The following is a 23,328-nucleotide window of genomic DNA, read 5'->3' on the forward strand; positions in this document are numbered from 1 at the left end:
GTTCACCAGCTATCCAGGGAAAGCTACCAAACCCAAATATTTCTGAAAACTAGACACCCAAGGGAGTCCAAGGAGGTGTGACTTACGTGGATCCCCCAGTGTTTTCTTACCCAGAATCCTCAGCAAACCTAAAATTTAGCTAAATAAGAGTCCCTTTTTTCCATATTTCTGTGTGGGATCACCACACTGGGACAAATTTCCTACCACCCAACATTCCCCTTACTTTTCTGGTAAACATTATACCTCACTTGTGTAGGTGGGCCAAGTGCCAGTGACAGGGAAGAGCCAAAAACAAATTGAAAATGAGGGGGGAAACCAAAAGGGCAGTTTGAAAAAAAAAACGTCTTTTAGGCTGACAAATGGGGCAGAATTTGTATTGGTATAGATGCGACGTGCTGGGTGGTAGGAATTTTGTGGATTCCTGCAGATTCCTGAAGGTTCTATCACAAAAAATGTGGGAAAAATGTGTGATTTCAAGCAAAGTTGAAGGTTTGCAGGACATTGTGGGTAAGAAAATGGTGCGGTGCATGTGAAGCACACCATCCTGGACTCACCCAGATGTTTAGTTTTCAGATGTGCCTAGGTCTCGTAGATTTTTCTACATGGCAGCGTCCCAAAGTCCAAAAAGTGCAGCCCTCGCCATTCCAAGTGGGACGATATTGAGAGTTAAACAAGCTCTCATGGCCCAAATGTAAAACCAATACCCAAAATAATCAAATCTCCTCTTGCCGTGGGATAAGATGTTTTGTGGGGGAAAAACTGAAAGATCATCACCCCTTCAGTTGGGGTGGTGCCTAGTGGTTTCTGCTCCCCTTGGGGGCAGGTTGGCCTAAATAAACATAAAAACAAAATCCCTGGTGTCTAGAGGGCATTTCTGCAGCCCGATCGCTTCACGATTGGGCTGCAGAACTGCTCACAGACGCATGAAAGAAAAGGAAAGGCCTTTCCGTTCCATTCATGTCCCTGCCTGCCCCCACCACCTGGTCAGAAGAGAAATACTTTGCATTTCTCTGTGGAAGTTGACCTCTGATGAGGTCAGCGTGCAATTGCGTGCTGACATCATTAGACGTCACTGGGGTGGGGGTGTAAGGGGAAGCGATTCCCCTTCCATCTCTGACGGGGTGTGGGTGGGAGACCCACGGGGGTGCACTAGCACTCCCCCCGTGGGCCGGGTGCAGGATGAGCTGGTCTCGTCCCCGGCACACAGGAACCGTGGCCGAGGACGAGACCACCTCGCCCCAGGCACCCTGTGGGTTGAGGCAAATTGATCAGGCTAATTTGAAAAAAGCATTGGCATTTGTTGATAATGGAGTGAATGCCTTGTCTGCTTATATTTAAACTTTATATAACATTGTATCATCTGCAATTGACATCATACAGAATGACATCTTTTTTACGACGTGGGCGAAGTCAGCTTAGATCTATTATGCAGCTGAGTTGGACGTTACAAGTTTAAAATCGTGAACTGGAAGCACGTGAATGCAACATAATTGTTTTAATTTGACACATTAACAAAAATAATGGCAAAGAAATATGCTAATATACAATGCTCAACATAGATATATTAGAATATTTGTATTTCACATTAGTTGAAACACCATCAGTAGTATGGCTGATTCATGCAGTTATCTCACTGCCATTTTCAACGTTTCACTTCACATCATGCTTGAAACATTTTCCAGTAGGAAGATTTGAAGCTTTAGAGGAGAGTTTTATTCACAAGGTGTGGGAATTATCCTTCTATTACAGACGTGTGAGTGGGGACAAAGAGGTTTTTCTTAGTGGAAATGGAAGCAAAGCTTCTCTAAGCCACTCCTTGACTTGTAAACAGGTGACATTGCACGTTGCGTTAATGCATCCATGGTCAGTCTGGCATGCTACTTGAAGGGATTACCAGTTTCCTTGATTCGCCTAGTATTTTAGTTACTTTTGAATGGAAGCTTTTTTATGCTAAATGATCAAGGATATTGTGGGATGACTTCTCTTATAATCAAATAAGAGTGTGGTGGACCTTGGTTTGGTCTGCTTTCGAGTGCCAGAGGAAGAATCTAGTGTTGGATTGGGCAGCAAGTTGAAGTCTCCCCCCAGAATTAGCTTACCTGGAATCACGGACAGAGCTTGAAAAAGATCTGATAGTCGGGCTGGGTCATCTGCTATTGGGGGCGTAGATTGTGCCTACTGTCACTCAGACATTATTCAAAATGGCACTTATCAAAGCACACCCTTACTCTTGATCTGTCTGACAAAAGCTTATTTGGTATTTCAAAAATGTGTTCACGTATATGGCCACTCCCCTGTGGGCTGCATTAGCATTGAATACACATACATATCCAGCCCAGCTCTTGAATTTTGAGGAGAATGAGGTATCACCATGTTTAAAATGAGTCTTCTGAAGCAAAATCAAATTAGGGGGCTGACTCAGTATCCAATCCTCTACTGCCCTACCCTTATTATTGAATCCATTGGCATTATAAGAACATATGTGCAGTCCCTCTTTTTGCCCCATTTTTTCATGTAACATTTGCTGGAATAATGTAGTTAACAGCCATTGCTCGAGTAACCTGTGCTTAGGTGTCTAACTCCCTTCTCATATGATACATTGCATAGCACAAAGTGTGATGTGCCAAAGTGAATATGTATTAGGGAACTCAAGTGCAAATAAGCCTAACCCAAAAGGGCCTTGCATCTCAAAGCCTTCTCGATTACCTCTGCCCTAGACCTCGTCATAATCTCAAAGTCATCCACAAATGAACTCTCTGACTTTTTTAAATGCTTAGTGCCCCCCCAATGTACGCAAACCCCACTGCATCCCTGTGCTCTCACCCTCTGTACAACCCACCGCCCCGGACGCCTTGGGGTCCCCTCCTGATGTCACCCTCACCCTTATCAATGGGAGCACTGCCCGGTGAGCCCTCCGAATCCCTTCTCTGTAACTGGCGCCATGTTTCTGCACCTGGGTAGCTACAACCCCTCTGACAGACTGCAGAGGCAGCGCTCCCCCATTCCGCACCCTACACCATTCTCCCATTCTGGCGTACATCTGCTCTTCTTATGGCTGACTTCCGAGCCCCGACTTTAATTGAGAGAATTTACTCAATTTGTGTAACTGTTGACCTTCCCACAATTCCTCTTCTTTTCCCCTTCTGCAGTGTGGTGGCCATAATGTCACCTCGAGATGCGTTATCCCACTGTAGCTTCACCATTTAATACTGCCCACTGGCAGAACTTTGTTCAAAAAACTCAGTATAGACCCTGAACAGCCCACAGTTGATACAGCAATCCATACTCACACGTTAGCCAGTTTATTCCTAACTCATGCGCTAAACAGCAGTCTTGACGCCATCCAGCAGTGTACCTTGGCCTGAAGGATGAAAAACACCCTTGAGTCAGTATATCGCCTTCCCAAAGGGGAGGGTGAGAGAAGGGGAGTAAGATCAAGCAGGTCTTTACTTAACATTAAAAAGCACCATAATGTTCTTTCTGTCGGGTAATACAGACCAGCATGGAGCTCCCAATGATACTTTAGACCTCAGGAATGAACGCATACCACGTCAGGGTTTTATCCCTTATTTCTCCCCACAATAGCTGCAATTAGTCTGGACGGCATGTACAGTTCACCTTACTTTGTCAGACAGAACATTTGGCTTTCATTTAACACAGTTGCCATCCAGCAGCTACTGGCTCCAAGCTTTTCTCTCAGCTCCTCATAAGGTAAACAAGGGAAAAGCACTCTGTTTTGCCGAGATTTCACTGCCTTGAGATCTCAAGCACAGGAATGATTAAGGCGCTAAACCACAGAGCTTTGCTGTGCTGTGGTCAAGAGACTGCACTCCATCTCCCTCTGTAGCATAGTGCAGGACAGGAACCGAAAGGTGGAGCTACCTGGCGGCCAGTCTTACGGGCTAGCCTCGCCGCCCAAGTGGATGGTTGGAGAGATAAATATCCATTCCAGAATGAGTTTACTTGTACTTCTGTGTGCCATAAAGCGACTGCCAGACTGGATCTTTTTCTACCTTCACGGGGGTTAATGGCTAGGGATTATATTCATATATTTAGTGGGTTCTCTGGCCACTCTTTGGTCATGATCTCAATTCTAGGGTTGCAGCCAGATAAAGCAACTGTCAGGTGGTCCTTTAATAGGGTCAATCTGGAGGACAAAGACTGGATTATGGAAACTGGGACCAAGATAGAGTACTATTTTGAGGCCAACCAACAGACAGCTAGTCCAGAAATGGTAAGGGATGCTTTTAAAGCAGCCATACAGCCCCATATAACGACCAAAAGTATAGTAGGGAGGCGGGGCCTAGCAAGAAGGAGGATTGAGCTAGAGCAGGATTTGCAAAAATCTAGCATTATGTAGGGGTGTCATAAAACTAGGAGAGCTTCAAAAAAGCAAAGCTTGCACTGCAGGAGTACTATTACAAAAGAGCCCACATTGCTAATAATGCCTATCTACTAAGAAATATTTGAAAAGAGTGAATATACAGGGAGGTTCTTGGCATGGCAGGCTCAGGAGATAAAACCTCAGAACGCAATCCTATTACTTTGTATCGAGGAGACTAATATGGGGATTACTGATCCAAGACAGCTCTGGGCCGAGTTTTTGGTGCACTATAAACAGATCTGTAGCACCTAGCCTGAGATCAATGTGGAGAATCTTAGACAGTTTATGAGTAATCCTCCCATCCCCAGACTTAAAAAATTGCAAGTACAGAGGTTAATGGTGGTATTCACCACAGAGGAGGTGATTAAATCTTTTCCCAATGGAAAGGTCTGTGGGGACGATGGTTTACTGGTTGAATTTTATAAAAAGTTCCTCCCTCTGTTAGCACCTAGAATCTTGCAGCTTGCCAACCATATATTAAAGGGGGGTAACATTCCTCCATGTTTCAACACAGCTACGGTGGTGAGTTTAAAAATAATAATAAAGATCCAGAAAACATCAATTCGTGTTGACCTATTAGTCTCCTCAATACAGACTATAGGATTACGACAAAATTACAGCCCAACTGAGTGAACAAAGTAGTTGGTGCCCTCATTCATCCAGATCAGTGCAGGTTCATTTCAGGCACAGAACTGACCACAAATAAAAAGGTTTTTGGTGGAAGCTTTAGATTATTTAAAACAAAAACAGATTCGGGCACATATATTTTTATTAGATGCAGAGAAGAGTCTGTTTTTTGCGCTAGAAACGTTTGGGTTTCCTATTCCTCGAATTGGGGTGATTTCGAGAGTCTACGAGGGTGCCACTGAAAGGGCTATAATTAATTCTCACGAGACTGACGTGTAAAATTCTGAGGGGCACAAGGCAGGGGTCCCCTCGCTCACCCATTTTTATTGCTTTCTTTATTGAGCCTCTTGCGATCCCCATTAGAAAGGCGCAGGGAGTAGAACCATCTATGAGCGGTATGGCTAAGATTAGGTTTATTTTGATGATGTTGGCCTGTACTTAAAACCCGATAAGATCACTCATCAGAGTGTTCGACATTTTTCAGCAATTCCAGTTTGTAGGTGGATATAAAATACCAAGATTCTTTATGTAATTGTCAGGTCGACACTCTACCTTCAGAATTCAATCTAGCAGTGAATACAAAGCCCAAAAGGTATCTGGGCATTTTCACTACGGAAGAAGCAGGCGGACTATTTGTATATAATTGTCTGCCTCTTATTAAAAACATTAAGGCACTCTTTGCGAGGTGGGCGGCTCTGCCCATTTCTATAATGGGACGGGTTGTAGTTCATATGTCCATGCTGCCGTTATTTCATTTTTAATTTGCGGCTTTGCCCTGAGCCCTGGACATGATTTTTTTTAAGACGGTTGAGGGTTATTTCTGCTTTCATGTGGGTTAACAAGACACCGCGTATTGCGCTTAGCACTTTATATTTCCAAACATAAAGAGGTACTATTTTGCCAACTTTGCCTTTTCCTCCTTTAGATTCTCACTCTCTGATGGCTCAGGCAACCCTGAGGATAGCGCTCTATAGGACCTGATTGCCCAGGAGTGTAAAATCAGGGACTTTTTACTTTTGACGAAAGCACCGAAAAAGGTTCGATACAGACATATACAATGGCTTTTTAAGTGGAGGAACAATTTTTAAAGTATTTTAATATTCCATTTATAAATAGCTCTACTCCTCTCATCGACATTTCTACAGGGGTACAGTCCGTGGTCGAACGGAGTATCGCCTCCAAATGGAAAGCTAATGGCTATCAACAAGTAGGGGATTTTCTTGGAACCAAAGATTGTAAAAAGCGAGCATCCAGTATTTGGTATGAGAACTTGCTCCTTCATTGGGTTCATTTTCGAGTTAGGTATTTTCTGCAAGAATTAGAACTTATTAAAATTAAAGCCACATTAACTGAAGAGCGGATTGAATCTCATCAACGTAGGCCTGTCAGATACTGGATGGCTGCGTTCTGGGAGTATCAATCGCGGGTCTTGTATAATAAAGCTAAACTAAAACGAACGGTCACTACAGGGGATCTCTATCACGGCTGAAACACGGAATATGATGAATACATTTAATTTCTCCCTTATGAGGGGTGCACACTTCCGTCAGATGCAATATTATGCAAAGTGGCTAGTATACAGAACTCCTGAATTTTTACATAGGATTAACCCTCTGATACAATATAGATGCTTCAGGTCTCGCAGGGAGGGTGCAGGGCACTGGCTGCATATTATTTCAGACTGCCCGAAAATAGCAGGGTACTGGAACTCTATCAATGAATATTGCATTCGTGAACTCAATATAGATTAGGGCCAGGATATTCAAGCAATTTTAATGGGACTTTCTATGAATCCCAAACTGCAGATGGCTGATAAGAAGGTGTTATTTTTGGCCACATACTTAGGCCCTGATTTATACTTTGTTTGTGCCGTATTAGCATCATTTTTTGACGCAAAAGCGTCGTAAACTTACAAAATACAATTGTATTTTGTTAATTTGCGCCGCTTTAGAGTCAAAACGTGACGCGAAGGAGGCACAAACAAAGTATAAATCAGGGCCTTAATCCTTCAAAATTGGAAGTACAGGGTAACTCCAGCCTTCGCACACTGGCGAGCTAAAATGGAAGGGACTAAGGGCCAGATGTATCAAAGTTTTTTGCATTCACAAACGGTGCGAACGGCCGTTTGCAAATGCAAAAATACCTTTCAGTATGTAAGAAAGGCATTCGCTATGCAATTTTAAGGAATCACTAAAATAGCGATTCCTTAAAATTGCGACCCCGTTTAGAGAATTGCAAATTGCGATTCTCTAAGTAAGAAATTGCAAATAAGGAATCCTTATTTGTGATTTCTTAAGCACAGGTATCAAGCTTTTCCTTAATGCGAATTGGGCATTAAGGAATCGCAATTACCACCAAATATAATTTGGTGGTAACCATGTGCAAATTTTAAAAATGCATTAAAAATGCATTTTTAAAATTGATAAGTAACGCACACATGCCCCTTTGGCATGTGTGCGTCTTGCATGTCCTAAAATAATTTTTGGGGGTGCAGCAGAGGGGGCCTTAGGCCCCCAGCACTCTGGGGTTTGCATTTCTGAAATTGCGAATTCCAGTTAAGAATTCCAAATTTGGGAAATGCAAAAAATTCGCATATATGGGCCTACAGGGGTCAGAATCACTATTTGCAATTCGTTAACAGCATTTGGTATTTTTAAGAAATCGCTATTACCGAATCGCAAATATGATACATACCATTTTGCGACTCTGAAATAGCGATTTCTTAAAAATCGCTATTTGAGAATCGCAAAATGGATTCTTGATACATCTGTCCCTAAGAGTGTTGGATGTCGTTATGCTTTGAGGACAGGCACAATAAAAAAAAGGATGCTGTGGGATGAGAGCTTGTGTCCTTTAGGTGGTTTCCTTTTCTCAAATAATGACCTGCTGTAATAATGTGCTCTTTACTCCCTCACATGAGATTAGAGTAGTCAGCTTGTGGCCTTCCATTCCAACTTTCACTGCTAATTTCGACAAGCTGATCTGGTTAAAAGCATTAGTGCTTCAGTAAAACTTGGTGCTTACATCTGCCAGTGAAACATTTGAACTGCAAGTTGTAAGGTCGCCCTCTGAAATACAATTGCTATGAAACACCAACTTTTGCTGACATTTCAGTGAACTTATGAGTTGTATCTTCAATGCTTCTAACACTGCGGATGTTGTGCAGTTTTTTAAGTGGTTGCGTCTGGCTTTCTCAGCATGTTCCAGACTGTTTTCAGAGTGATACCATCTTTTATACACTCTTTGTTTTCAAGTGTATTTGGAGGGATACCACTTGTGCTGTTCCTAAATGGTGGTATTTTGGTCCTATTTTTGCTGCTCTGCAATGGATGTCCTACCTCGAGGCCAACTGGTGATGGAACTACTGCACGTCCAGCTGTGTGTATACATGATACAGTACTTTGGAATATCTTTACTGGAGGAACCAAATGACAACTGGTCTCTTTTTTTCGGCCAGTATAGTTCTATTGTGTGCAGCCTGTGTTCTGCTGTCTTTGGTGCCCTTTTGAGTGTCCTCTCGACATCTGTCTTGCAACACACTTTGTACAAACTATGGACATGGACATTCAGATGTCCCTGTTGAGGGTTCATTTTTGGCATTGTCCCATGAGACTGCCATTGCTTCAGGATGACTACCATGAGTCATTCTATTCTTTGGATATGGGTGCTGTGGCACCAGGATTCCGTAATACTGTCTCTCCTGCTGTGGGCACTGTACATGATGCATCAGCCTTGATGGGTGGCTGAGGGTGTGGACCATGTTTGTTCGTTCTTGCTCACCAGGGCCATTGTGGCCCTGCCATCTGCGGAAGTGGGATTCATCCTTGATTACAGTGGCATTGACCATATGAATGACATTTTGGAAGCCTCCTCTAATTCATACATTTGGCCCTTGTATAAATAAATTATTGTAATAGATCTTAGGTTTTAAATTGACATTTTTAATGGCTTGTTAGAAGTTAGGCCTCTAGTTGGCAGAGATACACACCCTATCCAAGTAGGGACCACAATCCTAGTCAGGGTAAGTCGGATACACACCCTTAATTAACCTGTGCTCACCCCTTTGGTAGCTTGGCACAGAGCAATCAGGCTTAATTTAGGAGACAAAGGGCCAGATGTAGCAAATTTGGAAATTGCGACTTGCAATTTGCGAGTCGGAGCGACTCGCAAATTGCAAGTCGCAATTTCCAATGCAGAACGGTGTCTCAGACACCGTCTGCGACTCGCTATGGGGTTGCAATGACCCACCTCATTAATATTCATGAGGTGGGTCGCAAATTGCGGCCCCATAGCGAGTCTAGGCACTCGCAAACATGGAGGCCTGCTGTCGTCAGCAGACCTCCATGTTCGTGACTGCTTTATCAATAAAGCAGTTTTTTTTTTTTAAGTGTAGCCCGTTTTCCTTAAAGGAAAACGAGCTGCACTTAAAAAAATAAACGAAACCTTTAGTTTCGGTATTTTTTCAGGGCAGGTAGTGGTCCCTTGGACCACTACCTGCCCTGAAAAAATAATTTTGGGTCCATTCACAAAGTGGAACCCCTTCCAATTTGCGAGTGGGTTACCATCCACTTGAAGTGGATGGTAACTGCGATACCCTTTGCGACCGCATATGCGGTCGCAAATGCTATTGCATTCCACTCCGAATCGCAAATAGGAAGGGAACACCCCTTCCTATTTGCGATTCTGAAATGCATATTGCAAGTCGGTCCCGACTCGCAATATGCATTTCTGCATAGGGAAATGCGTTTAGCGAGTCGCAAACGGCAATTTTTGCCGTTTGCGACTCGCTAAACGTTTCCTGCATCTGGCCCAAAGTGTAAAGTATTTGTGAAACACACTTATACAGTAACACAATAAAAACACCACAAAAATGACATCATACCAGTTTGGAAAAATAGAGAATATTTATCTGAGTAAAACAGGACAAAACAATAAAAATCCAAACAATAGAAGTCGAGATATGAATTTTTAAAGATTCAATGAAAAATAGTGCTTAGAAGATACTAGCAGTCAAAAGGTTACTTGTGGACAGGAGGGAATGGTGCAAGGTCAGGTCGACCGCGATGGAAGGTAGGCCAGCTACAGAACCCATGCAGGGTATGCTGAAACAGTACTGTTGATGTAGCAAAGAGTCACCATTTAGGGCACAGTGTGTCAGTTCTGATCCAGTAGTCAGGTCCAGAGTCTGCGACGAACTCCATTGAAGTGATTGGGATGTGTCATCGTCGAGCTGCATACAGCATCATTGTCAGGCTGTGCAGGCTGCAAATCTGCTGTCTTTGAACAGCCTCTGCCTCGACATCGAAGGAGCGATGCAGGAGACTTTCTCATACACTCAAGGCACTGCGTCTGTTTTTACAAAAATCAGCTGCAGAACCCACTTTCGAGGCCCACGACTGGAGGGGGCACCTCAGGCAAGGAGTAGACTCACAGATGGCAGACTCCAACAGCACCAGGGTCATTGCAAGCAGTCCTTGATGTCCCTGAGACTGTAGAAGAACATGGAGCAAGCCAGCAAGCCCTTGGAGTCACTCTGGGTTCAGTAGGATGCGTCCGGTACTTCAGCAGGGCAGAGATCAGTAGGCAGCAGGGCAGCTCAGCAAAACAGAGAAGCAGTTCCATGGAACAGTCAGTCCAGGCCAAGTGGCAGATCTTACAGCACAGCAGTCTTTACTCCAGAAGAGTTCTTCCCAAGTCCAGTAGTGTACTGATTTACTAGGGTCAGAGCCCCAGTAATTATACCAAAAAGTGCCTTTGAAGTACGGGTGACTTCAAAGCAGCTCCTTCAAATGCACAGGTCACCCTTTCATCCCAGCGCTGGTTCCAGACTACCAGTAGTGGGTAATCAGCCCTTTGTGTGGGGACAGGCACTTCCCTCATGAGGTATAAGTGTGAGCTCCCCTCCACCATTTCAGCCTCGGGAGGCCCAAAAGAATGCACAAGTCCTATATCACACCCACCCTTCCTGTGTTTGTTGCTCTCTAGAGGGAATGCACAAATCGTATGTGTCACCTAGCCCAGACATGTATTTGAGACAGGCTGCAAGGCACACAGAGCAGTAAGAGCAGAGAAAAGGCCACTTTCTAAAAGTGGTATTTCTCAAATAGTATTGTCAAATCCAACGTTACCATTAAAGAGGATTTATCTTTACCATTTCAGTGATGTGAAGCATGATGTAGCTACTTCTTTATGCTTAGGAATTGCATCTTAAAAGTATATCATGTAATTTCCAATGCTAGTCTATGAGAGGAATAGGCCTCACAGTGATGGAAAAATGGCTTTGGGAATTGTTCACTATCAGGACATGTAAAACCTGAAAATACATGTCCTGCCTTTTATTTACATAGTGCTCTGCCCAGTGGGCTATCTGGTGCCTAATTAGGGGTGACTTAGATTTACTAAAAGGAGAGATGAGATTAAGGCTTAGCAAGAGGTTTTAAATGCCAAGTTGAAGTGACAGTGAAACTGCATATACAGGCTCTGCAGTGGCAGGCTTGAGACATGCTTACAGGGCTACTTAAGTGAGTGGCTCAATCAGTGCTGTAGGTCCAATAGTAGCAATTCATTTATAGGCCCTGGGTACCACTTTACAAGGGACTCAGAAGTAAATTAAACTGGTCAGCAATTCGAAGTCCCAAGGAGAACACAAATTATACAGAAACAATGTGAGGCAACAGGCACAAAGATTGAGAGAAGACTACTCCAAGGCTGTCAGGTCTAACATGGTGTGTTTGCTTTGCTTGTAGGAGTGAATATTTGTATCCCATTTATCATAATTTTATTAGAATCTGCCTTTTAACATCCGAGGGGAGGGTATAGTAAGTCCATTTTGGACCTAGGTTGGTTCTCCATTTTAGCTTTTTTTTTATATTTGATACTTTACATGTTTTAGCTGACATCACTTTTAGCAGTGACATTTTACACACTTAGGGCCTGATTTAGATTTCAGAGGACAGGTTACTCCGTCACAATGGTGGCAGATAGCCGTCTGACAAAATCTGAATCCCATAGGATATAATGGGATTTAGATTTCGGCGGATGGGCTATCCGTCATGGTTGTGAGGGAGTAACCCGTCCACCGAAACCTAAATCAGGCCCTTAGGCTGGCACTATATTATTCTAGAATACATTGTATGAGTTTCTTGTTTTAGTTAGACTTTCTCCGCATATACTCAGTGCATTCTGTTCATAGCTAGAAACACAGTGCAAGATACCCTAATTATGGGTGGGCGGAGCTCACGGAGTTCTACTTCACACAACTCAGCTGAGTTATCTAAAAACTCTATGAAATTCCACAGAGTTCCACGTGTGGCGAAATGCCGCTCAATGGATTGAGCAGGTGCCAATCCCTTCCCAAAGGCTCGCCAGACAACATGGGCTGTATCAAGAGTGATTCACGCTAGACCCACAAGATGGAAACGATTGGGGTAAAAGATGTTCAGGCATGCTCATTCCCTATGCGACCTCCGTCAGACTCAACAAGCAGTGAAGATGCCTCTAAGCTAGTCCCCACTACGTATAGCTCCAAAATAGCCAGGTACAAGAGGTTAAGAAAGCATCAAACAAGATCCCCCCTCTTTCATGTCACCATTCACGACCAGGCAGAAGAGGTTGTCCCTGTTCGGCACGAAGCATGAACTCACCGGGGAATGGAGGGTCAGCCAGAAAACTAGAGCACCTTGGCCTCATCTGGAAGCGGACATACGAGAACAGAGGGCTCCCGAGTGCTTCAGACACAAAAGGAAGAGTAGGAGGGGCCACTGAGGATGGGGGTAAAAGAAGGAGAAGAGACTTCGGGCCTCCATGGCCACTGCCACTTTTCAGAGCCAGGTCCCCCCACACTCCTGCCACCAGGACCGTTGCCACCAGGCCTCATATCCACCGAGGCTGCATTCTTTGGCCACAGCTCCACTTTTAGAGCCACCGACCGCCTCAGACAGGGCATTTGCTTCTCATTTTTAATTCATTGATTACTTTTTTTAATGGGAGCTGCAGGATCAACTCCGGCCTCTTGAACGCCCATTAGCTGCTGGTAGATCACGTGATGTGGATAAGATCAAGGGAGAAGGAAGGCAGGAGGAGTGAGGGTGTGATGGTGAGAAGCAACCACAGGGGGCACAAATGAGTGCCCAGACAGCATTTGACAAAAACTCCTTCTTCTACGTCTGCGGTTCTGTGTGGGTGAGTGGCGCACCAGTGAACTCCGCACCACTGTCGGCTGGTGGAGGTTTTTGTTACCAGAACTCTTAGTAAGCGGAGTGCCACAACTCTGTGAACTCTACCATGCTTGCTTTGCCCGTTCGGAGACAGCTTTTAACATCTAGACATATAATTGCATCAGAGCTGCATCTTTAACATAGTGTGGCCTTTATTATATAAATGATGCACTGACCCAGATGGGGCAGATGGGCACTCCAGCCGTGACCATCTCGAGCCAAATGCTGTGTTCGATATGCAGCTCAGCTGATGCTGATCTTCCAGTTTGCTGAAAGGAATGCAATTCACAATAAAGGCCGACTCCTCATTCAATTCTCCAGGTGTAGGGGCCAAGGCTATCCTCTTCGATCAGGCAAAGGCAGAAGGTGTGTTCACTATGATCTCAGTGTAGAGTTAGTGACTGGTAGCAATATATTGAAATCATTTACAATGGTTGGATTATTTATTATCTTTACCACATTCCATAATCATGTTACCATGTTCCATCTGCCTCATTATCACAGCTCATTTTCTCGATCCAAGAACAGAGTTGTTTCAATAAAAGTACTGAAAACATATTTCGCTTATATTTTACCTGGGCATGAATGAGTGAGACAACAAAAGGGTAAGATCTGTTTCCATGATTCCCTTTGGGATCAGAGTAACTTGATTGGCATAATCACCTTTCACCCCAGTAAGGTAAGGGGTTTGGATGAGGCACCGTAAGCTAGTCAGGAGTTGGGCCAACAGCTTCTGATGCTGTGGATGGACTCAGGTTCCACATATTGAAGTTCTGTTATCCTAATATACAGTCCTAATATTCTAGTAGGAACCGTATAACACCAGTAGACCAGTTTAAACAGCAAATTGTGTTAGAGAGAAGTTGAGCCTGCCTCTCACTGTTGAAATGTAGCCTAGCCTCTATCAGGCTGCTCCAGCAGACAGGGAACATTAACAGTGACAAAAAGAGAAACATCCTCTGAAGAAATTGGGACTCTTACCAAGAGTCTGCCGCCTATTTGAGCTGTAGCTTAACACACAGAGGAAGATGTCAGGAAGACTGGGAGCATTTAAGCATTCAAGTGTACCAGCCTGAAAGATAATTGATTTGTCTCTGTTCTCACCACATGAGTCAGGGCAGAACAGTATACTGGGAGCTTCTTCTGCTTATTGCTGTGGTGCGAAAGTTCCCCCTCCTGACCCCTTTTGGAAATTACGTTGGCCAACACTGACTTTTACAATCCCAAAAAATTGAATGGCGGATACCTCTGAGAGGTGTTTTGGGCATTTTGCTTCAAAAATGCATTTTTTTCCACCAGATTCTCCTATTCCATGTTAGCCACTTTTGACGTGCACTAATAAATACAGTACTTTCTTTTTGCTATTTTGGTTTGGGAATGTTGCAGTTCCTTGATTGGTTTGGTTTTGCTTAAATGTATAGCCTGCATTTCTCTAGGGAAACCTGCTGCTTTGTTTCATTGCAACCAGGGATAAAGTCCACGTTTTACTATTGATCACTGTTTTTCTTAACATGGGAGGTTGAGAGCATTCTTCTGGCCTGCTAGCAACACTTCAACCAGTGCGTATGCAGCTCTCAATGATGCTTGTACTCACAATAGTTATGTGTTAATGACCCAATCTCAGTGAAGCAGGTGCTGTACATCACTGAATATATTTCATGGTGACTGGCATTCTTCAACAGCTGTGTTTAGTTTTTCAAGCCCAGTACCACTCCATGCTAAAGGTGCATTATCAAGGGTGGTGGGGAGCACACTGCAGGCCTGGTAGCAAAAGTTCTCTCATTATGCCATTGTGTGTGCAGTTCTCAATGATATTTGTACTTATTGTCAACTAAGTGTTTGCCACCCAGTGTCAGCAAAACCGGTAATGGGCATTTCCTGACATGTGTTTCATGGTTAGTGCATCCTTCAGCAAGAAATATTTCTATCTACTGTGGTGATTGGTAGGCTGCTTTTCTTTTCTCAGCTTCAGCACCACACCATATTATTGATACATCCCTGGGGGGTTGTCCACCTAAGAAATTTAAACAGGGGATGGGCAGCACACTGTGGACATGATTGCCCCAGTTCAGTGATGTGTGTGCTCACAATCAATGGTGTTCACCACCCAAAGTCCATGCAGACAGTGCTGAATATCCCTACCGAATAACTTTGCAAAGCCTGTTCTGGTCCTCCCGTCAGTTACAACATTGTGGTGACATGACAGGCGGATCTCCTGCACTTGATAAGGCAGAATGGCTCTTTCTCCCATCTGCTATGAGCCTTATGGAACGTTGTCCTTCTTTTCTACAAGTCCTAGTGCCATCAGTGGGTAGTTTTCCAAGATTTCCAAAATCAGTTGAGGATTATGGCTTGAATGCCTAATATTTTATATTATTAAGTGGAACCTCTAATACGATACAATTGATTTTGTTTTTTCAACTATTACTTCATATTTTAAATGTCAATAGTTCAGTCTGTTTCTGATGATTTTACCATTAAACACCACTCACAATTGGGCTGATTGAAATGAGTGGGGACTTAGTGGGTGAGGTTGAATGAGAACAATGGCACGAATTGAGCATTTTTTATGTTAGGTTTGGTTATGTGTTGTCCTAACTATTCAAATTTGGTGAGACCTGTCTAGTAACTAATGCTTATTTTCTAGGTGTCAAAATAACCAAGTATTTCGAAGACATTTTCATGAACATGCACAAAAACAATTATCCAAAGGAACTGACCGTGTAGTCCGGATTAAAAAAAAAGTGATTAATGTTTCTGCACCTCTTCAAATCCATCACCAGTCCCATCTAATACTTGCTATTAGAAAATATATACTTTAGAATATCTCCTTGTATGGCAGAACTTCACACTTTGTGAAAAACGAAATATAAATGTTATCTATAACACACAATCCCAACGATTTGCAATATCTTCCTCCCTCAACAGGATTTCTGTTTTGCACATTAGGGTTCGATTACATGTAATTATTATCAGAATTGTAAAGTTGAAGCAAATTAATCAAATAATCACTTCCCTCGTTTCATATCAACATCTTAATACAATCTATGCATCATGAGAAAACTGTCAAGGTCTATCAAGGTCTTTAGAAGACTTGAGAATCCTTTCCATTCCTCAAGAAGATAAGCAATGATAGGGAAAAGAAAAAGTGAGTTTATAATACTTTAAAGATATTTCTGAAAATAACTCTAAAACAGAGTTTGTTTCCACAAAATTATTGGATTCTTAAGAATATTTTTCGGTATTCAGCATGGGACTTCAGTTGTTTCAGAAAATATTAACAATCTCTAGTATTTTGACACATTCTGTCAACAAGGTACTAGCTACAGCATCAAAGTATATCGATTGCCTAGAAAGGGTGCTCTGGGCCAAGAGAAACTTAAACTTGACAACTCACCACATTTGCAAATATCATGAGAGTTCTGCGGCACAGAGAAATATAATATCCTGCTCTCTGGTTTATTCACGTACCTTCAGATTAGGGACTTTATAAAGTGTAGTGTATGTACCATACTCCAAATAGTTTCACAATTTATTGCAACAGCTTCTGCAAAATATTTCATTATTTGTACCTCATTTCATTGTCTGACTGTCACCCTTGAGGAGTGCATTAGTGATTGCAGTCAGAATGCATCTACTTGCAGTTTAAATGCAATATCTCAATGGGACACCCGCAGTATCCTAGCACAAGACATCAAACCACATGACATTTAGGGCCATATGTACGAACACATTTTCCCATTGACACAGAATGGGAAAAACCCTTTGCTACATCTGGCCCTTAGTCCTGGAGGGTAGATTGAGAAATGTTCTGTTTGATGGAGTCCTTGTGCTCTCAGAATTGTGATCATATTCAAGAATGGTGGAAGGGTTATTGTCTGTACTTTCTTTTTTTATTATTGGTTTTCATTATTTAAACAAACTCAACAAACAATCCATGTTGAGGCTAAACTATTAACAATGTAAGTTTAGGAATTCTGTTGACAAATGGTTTACTGAGTTCTATGGAAGGGGTTGCCTTGTGAATCCATATCTGTTTTATTGTACAGCATCCTGGCACCATTCCGGTTAAGTGTCACTTCACGAAAATGCGAAATAAATAAATATATGAATAAAGTGGCCAGCTCAAGAGTCAGGGGTCATCATTTTGGACATAGTTACAAGTAACTAACATAACACCGTTCATTGTTTTAACATTGTGGGTTTCTTCTTTAATCATTGAAAAGCAGGTATGGCTAAGCAGTCTGTCTCTGTATTGATCGAGGATTGGACATGTTTTTTTTACATCCTCTGCACTTCCTCTGTAGTATGGAAAAAGTGAATGTAAAGTACTTGCACTAACTGCTTGGAAACCATCAGGTACTTACATTAGTGGGCTTCCCCTGCTTTTCTTTAAAGGTTCCCACTTCAGTATAGTGAAGAAGAGATCTTCCAGCAGCTTTAAGGTATTTTGTAAACGATGATTAGTGCGCAATGCGTACTACTGTCACCATAGTCGAGAGTGAAATCAGAAGGAACCTCCTATCTCTTTCTGTTTTCACTCTGTTCAGTGATCAGGGTGCTGCTCAACCCCTCAAACACCAATTTCAATGGTAGTTCTGACTAATTCATTATTTTTCATTGTAGAGGGACACTCCCTAAGTAGGATGCCAATAACTGCCCGAGCATGGAAGAGCATCATGGGGAATCAAGACCCCCTCCCAGCACGAGCTAATGCATTCTAACCACCTATGACCAATACAGCCTTTCTTTGCCCCGGAGGCACAATCTGCCTGGCCCGGAAGATGGTAGTTGTTAGAAATGGGATCTTTGGTTGGCAGTCAGGTTACCCCCCTGTCCAAGCAAGCACCCTCACTCTAGTCAGGGTAGAGGAGAATCACACTCAGTTAACCCCCGCTCACCCCTTGGTAGCTTGGCACGAGCAGGCAGGCTTAACTTCAGAGTCTAGGTGTAAAGTATTTGTACCAACACACACAGTAATACAGTGAACCACTACAAAAAGACACAACACAGGTTTAGAAAAATATTCAATACTTTATCTAAATAAACAAGACCAAATACAATATAAATCCACAATATACAGTTAAAAATATGAATTTAGCACCTAGTAGCAAGAAAACAGTGATCTGAGATGAAAACACTGCAATTTGGTAAACCACGGCGTCGTAACGAAGTTGTTCACGGAGTCAGTCGACTCCAGCAACAGTACCTTTAGAACAAGTAGAAACAAGCCGGTGCACGGTGCATCTTCACTGGTTTCGATGCAGCATCAGTTCCAGTGCCACGGGGAAGGAAGACACCAGGATCGCGCAGCGGCGTCAGGGCTTCTGTACAGAGCGGTGGAGGTGAGCGGTGTCGGATGCAAAGTCAGTCCCTTGATTCAAGCAGATGTGAGTCCGGCAGAGTTACGATGCTTCGGCACGACCTCACAGGGTTTCGATGACGTCACGGGCCGCAGGCACCACGATGTGTCAGAACGTCCCCGACGTTGGACTTACAACACTCCGATGTCAGCAAAGTCGGGCAAGATCAGCAGTTGCATAGACGCAAGGCCTACAGGGTCGTCGGACTTCCACGAAGTCCACGGCCTTGATGCAGGCGGCATCACAGCTCCGGGGTAGCGGCATCAGCTCACAGGGTCATCGGATTCGCACTTCAGTGAGGTCCACAGCCTCGGGGCAAGCGGCATCGCGGTTCCGGGCAGCGGCGTCTTTTCCAAAGTCGCTCGGCGTCGGTAGACTGGTTTTTCACCAGGAATTCACTTTCAGGGGGCCAGTAACTGGAATGGCACCCTCTGACAAGCTAGAGTCCAGAGCAAGTAGACTCAGGTCTGGTTGGTGAAGCCTTTGCTGTCCCTGAGGCTTCAAAACAGGAGGCAAGCTCTACTCCAAGCCCTTGGAGTCACTTCTCAAGCAGGAATGCAACAAAGTCCAGTCTCTGTCCCCTTGCACAGGCAGAAGCAGCGGCTGCAGGATAGCTCCACAAAGCACAGTCACAGGCAGGGCATCACTTCTCCTCAGCTCTTCAGCTCTTCTCCAGGCAGAGGTTCCTCTTAAATCCTTGAAGTAATCTAATTTTCAGGGGGTTGGGTGTCCTTCTTATACCCAGTTCTGCCTTTGAAGTAGGAATACTTCAAAAAAAAGTCTCTCTTGTTTGTGAGATCCTGCCTTGCCCAGGCCAGGCCCCAGACACTCACCAGGGGGTTGGAGACTGCATTGTGTGAGGGCAGGCACAGCCCTTTCAGGTTTGAGTGACCACTCCTCCCCTCCCTCCTAGCACAGATGGCGCATCAGGATATGCAGGCTGCACCCCAGCTCCCTTTGTGTCACTGTCTAGAGAGAGGTGCAAACAGCCCAACTGTCAAACTAACCCAGACAGGGAATCCACAAACAGGTAGAGTCACAGAATGGTTTAAGCAAGAAAATGACCACTTTCTGAAAGTGGCATTTTCAAACACACAATCTCAAAACCAACTTTACTAAAAGATGTATTTTTAAATTGTGAGCTCAGAGACCCCAAACTCTACATATCTATCTGCTGCCAAAGGGAATCTACCCTTTATCATATTTAAAGGCAGCCCGCATCTTAGACTATGACAGAGATAGGCTTTGCAACAGTGAAAAACGAATTTGGCAGGATTTCACTGTCAGGACATATAGAACACAGTAGTATATGTCCTACCTTAACCATACACTGCACCCTGCCCATGGGGCTACCTAGGGCCTACCTTCGGGGTGTCTTACATGTAAGAAAAGGGAAGATTTAGGCCTGGCCAGTGGGTGCACTTGCCAAGTCGAATTGGCAGTTTAAAACTGCACACACAGACACTGCAGTGGCAGGTCTGAGCCATGTTTACAGGACTACTAATGAGGGTGGCACAAACAGTGCTGCAGGACCACAAGTAGTATTTGATTTACAGGCCCTAGGCACCTCTAGTCCACTGTACTAGCCTTACTAGGAAATAAAATATGCCAATCATGGATAAACCAATCAACAATACAATTTACACAGAAGGCATGTGCACTTTATCACTGGTTAGCAGTGGAAAAGTGCCTAGAGTTCAAAAGCCAACAACCACAGGTCTGAAAAAATAGGAGGCAGGAGCCAAAAGATTGAAAATGACCCTGCAAAATGAAAATAATTCCAACAGTAGTAGAAAGGTCACTGAACACTAGGATAATGTTTCATTTTTTTTTGTTTTAAGGAATACGGTGGAGGGGTGTCTCATCTGGAATTGTGCCAACCTGCACCCCCAAAGCCCTTCACTGCCTTTCTTCCCAAGATGGTGGAAAATACCTAAAAAAGGGAAAATATGGAAAAAACAAACTAGCCACTCTCCCACTTACATGCTACATTGGATTAAAATTTGAGGGATTTTATCCTAAATCTCCACACTTTAGGAGAAGAAATCCAGATATATGACACTTTTTTTTACTTAAGAATGGAATGGGAGGAGAGTCAACCTGTGTCTACCATGGCTGAAGCTGGATGTCTGTGCCCTTGGGAGAAGGGACAGGTTGGGGTGCCGTTATCTTTAACATGAGGGGAATCCAGGAAGGTATAGATTGCATGGAGCTGACACCCTGTCTTATCAAGAATACCAAGCAGACATCAAAAAATGCTTAAAAATACAATTTCTTCTCATTAACCATGTATACTCGCTGCAGTTTTGGGGTTCTGAGTTAGTCGACACCAAGGGAAGTCATCCAAACCTGGGCATTTCTGAAAACTAAAGAGAAGAAGCATTCCAAGGTGGCATAGCCTGCATGAATTCCAGCACAATTTCTTATTCAGAATGCTTTACAAATGTAGGTCAAAAAAGGCAGATTCCCCATATATATTTGACTGAAATCTGCAGTCCTTCAGCCAATGGCAGAAGATTTACCAACATGCATTTCCACATGTCTCTCAAGAAAAAATGTATTCTTCATGTATGGATTGGCTTAAACCACATGATAGGAAAGTACCAACATGAACCTGGAAAGTACCAACCTCCTGAAGACTACATTAACTACATTGACTTGATATAGTCCACGTTATGACTCGTTCCTGTACAATAGGCCCACTGTTGTCATCAGAAGTGTGAGAATTCAGAAAAAAAATGACTTTTGCTGTTGGCTGCAAGCCCTTGAATTTTCTGTCACAAAAATATGGGAGAATTTAGTTTTTACTCATATTTCGTTATTTATAGTTATTGTTGGGTAAGACATAATGGTGAGAGCCATGCAAGCCACACCGCTCTGAATGCCACAGTTGTCTTAATTTTTAGAATTGTCTGTGTGTGGTCAGTTTCCCTGGAACATGCAAGGCTATCTGACTTTTTAGGTACAACTATGACATTTGCAGGACATTCTGGTTAAAAAGGCATGTTGGGATCCAGGCAAGTCACAACACCATGAATTTTATAGGGTCTCTAATTTTTATAAAAGCACAGGGTTGGTAGGCTCCTGTGGCTGATGGCTGGAACAATGCAGCGAACCTCCATGGACTGTGTGAGGAATGTGGGTGTTTTATGCGTAGCTATGATGCTTTCAAGTCATTGTGGAAAATAAAAACTTACTGGGATCTATGCAATCCACACCACCCTGTACTCACCCGTTTGTCTTGTTTTCTATAATGTTTGGGGTTCGTAGGATTTCGTGGATGTTGGCCTCCTTCAGCCCAAAATACTGCACCTACCAACATCTGTAGAACGGCTGAATTTCAAAGGAAACATGTTTGTATTTCCCACCTTGCATTTTGGGGACTTTCTTATCACAAGCAATAGGCCCACCCAAAAAAATAGGATACTGTTTTCAAAGAGAATTGTAGAGACAATGGGTTGTAGGAATTTTGCCATTCCACAGAGAATCTGAATCTTTCCCTCTGAACTATAAGAAAACTCTATGGTTTTAGTCGAAGGTTGATGTTTGGGGGGCATTCTGGGTACGAAAACGTAGCTGGATCCATGCAAGCCACACCATTTTAGACTTGTCCAGGTGTTTCATTTTCAGGACTGTCTGGGGTTGGTATATTTCCTTAAGTGCCAGATGGATCCCAGCCCCAAATACCACAGTTACTCACATCACCACAATAACCAAATTTCAAAAGATAAATATTGATGTTTTCATGCTGCATTTTGGTGCATTTTCTGTTGAAGGTCATAGGCACACCTACACAAGCGTGAAGCCATTTCTATCAAGAGAAGTGTGAGAATTCTGGGTAGCAGGACTTTTGTCAACCCCTGTAGATTTCAGACTTCACTGAAAGAAGTCTGAGGAGATTCCATGACTTTAGCCATTCTCATTTGAAGGGCATTCTGGAGAAAATATTACTGAGATTCATGCGAGCTACACAACCCCAGACTCACCCAGGTAACTTGTTTCCATGATTACGTGAGGTTGATAGGTACAATTATCTACTGTTTCTCAAATTCAGATTGGTACGAATAATCACTATTTCTAAAATCACATTTTTTGGCACATTTGAAAATGCATTTCTTTCTTTCATAACCATATTTTACTAACTCGATTTTATTCTATGAACTGATGCATGGTTGAAAGATAATGAAAAATAATTGTTAGAAGCAACTTTTTATTACTTTAGGGAAAGAGTGCTTTGAGCAGCCAACACTTGCTATAAATCTCTGAGATTAGAAGATTCTGGTGGATGTAACAGGGTACTACCTCTGTAAATCAGTCTTTAGCGCACAACATTACAGATTTGAATACTGTTACCTATTTCTGATTTTATTAAATACTTTCACAATTTAAATGATTACTTTCTTTGGGAGAATTAACAGTGCTCTAAGCGATCATTTCTACATTTGGCAAATGTATAGCTTTCATGGTTCATCTACAGATTTTGCACCCCTTTCCATTACAAAGTGCAAATAGGTAGACACTGCAGCAAAAGGAACAATTGACCACCAGTTAGAAAATTGCAAAAACTCTGTTAAAAACAATGTTTTTTTAAAACTCTGCCTCTTCGTGAAAAATGGAAAGAGGATGATGTCAGCAACGCAGCACTTTTTCCATTTAAAAAAAAAACTTTTTTACAATGTTTTGGAAATTTTCTAGATTCCCTCAAGGGAAATCCAAAAAAACTGGATACCTTTAGAAG

The sequence above is a fragment of the Pleurodeles waltl genome, chromosome 4_1 (genome assembly GCF_031143425.1).
Source record: "Pleurodeles waltl isolate 20211129_DDA chromosome 4_1, aPleWal1.hap1.20221129, whole genome shotgun sequence".
NCBI lineage: Eukaryota > Metazoa > Chordata > Amphibia > Caudata > Salamandridae > Pleurodeles > Pleurodeles waltl.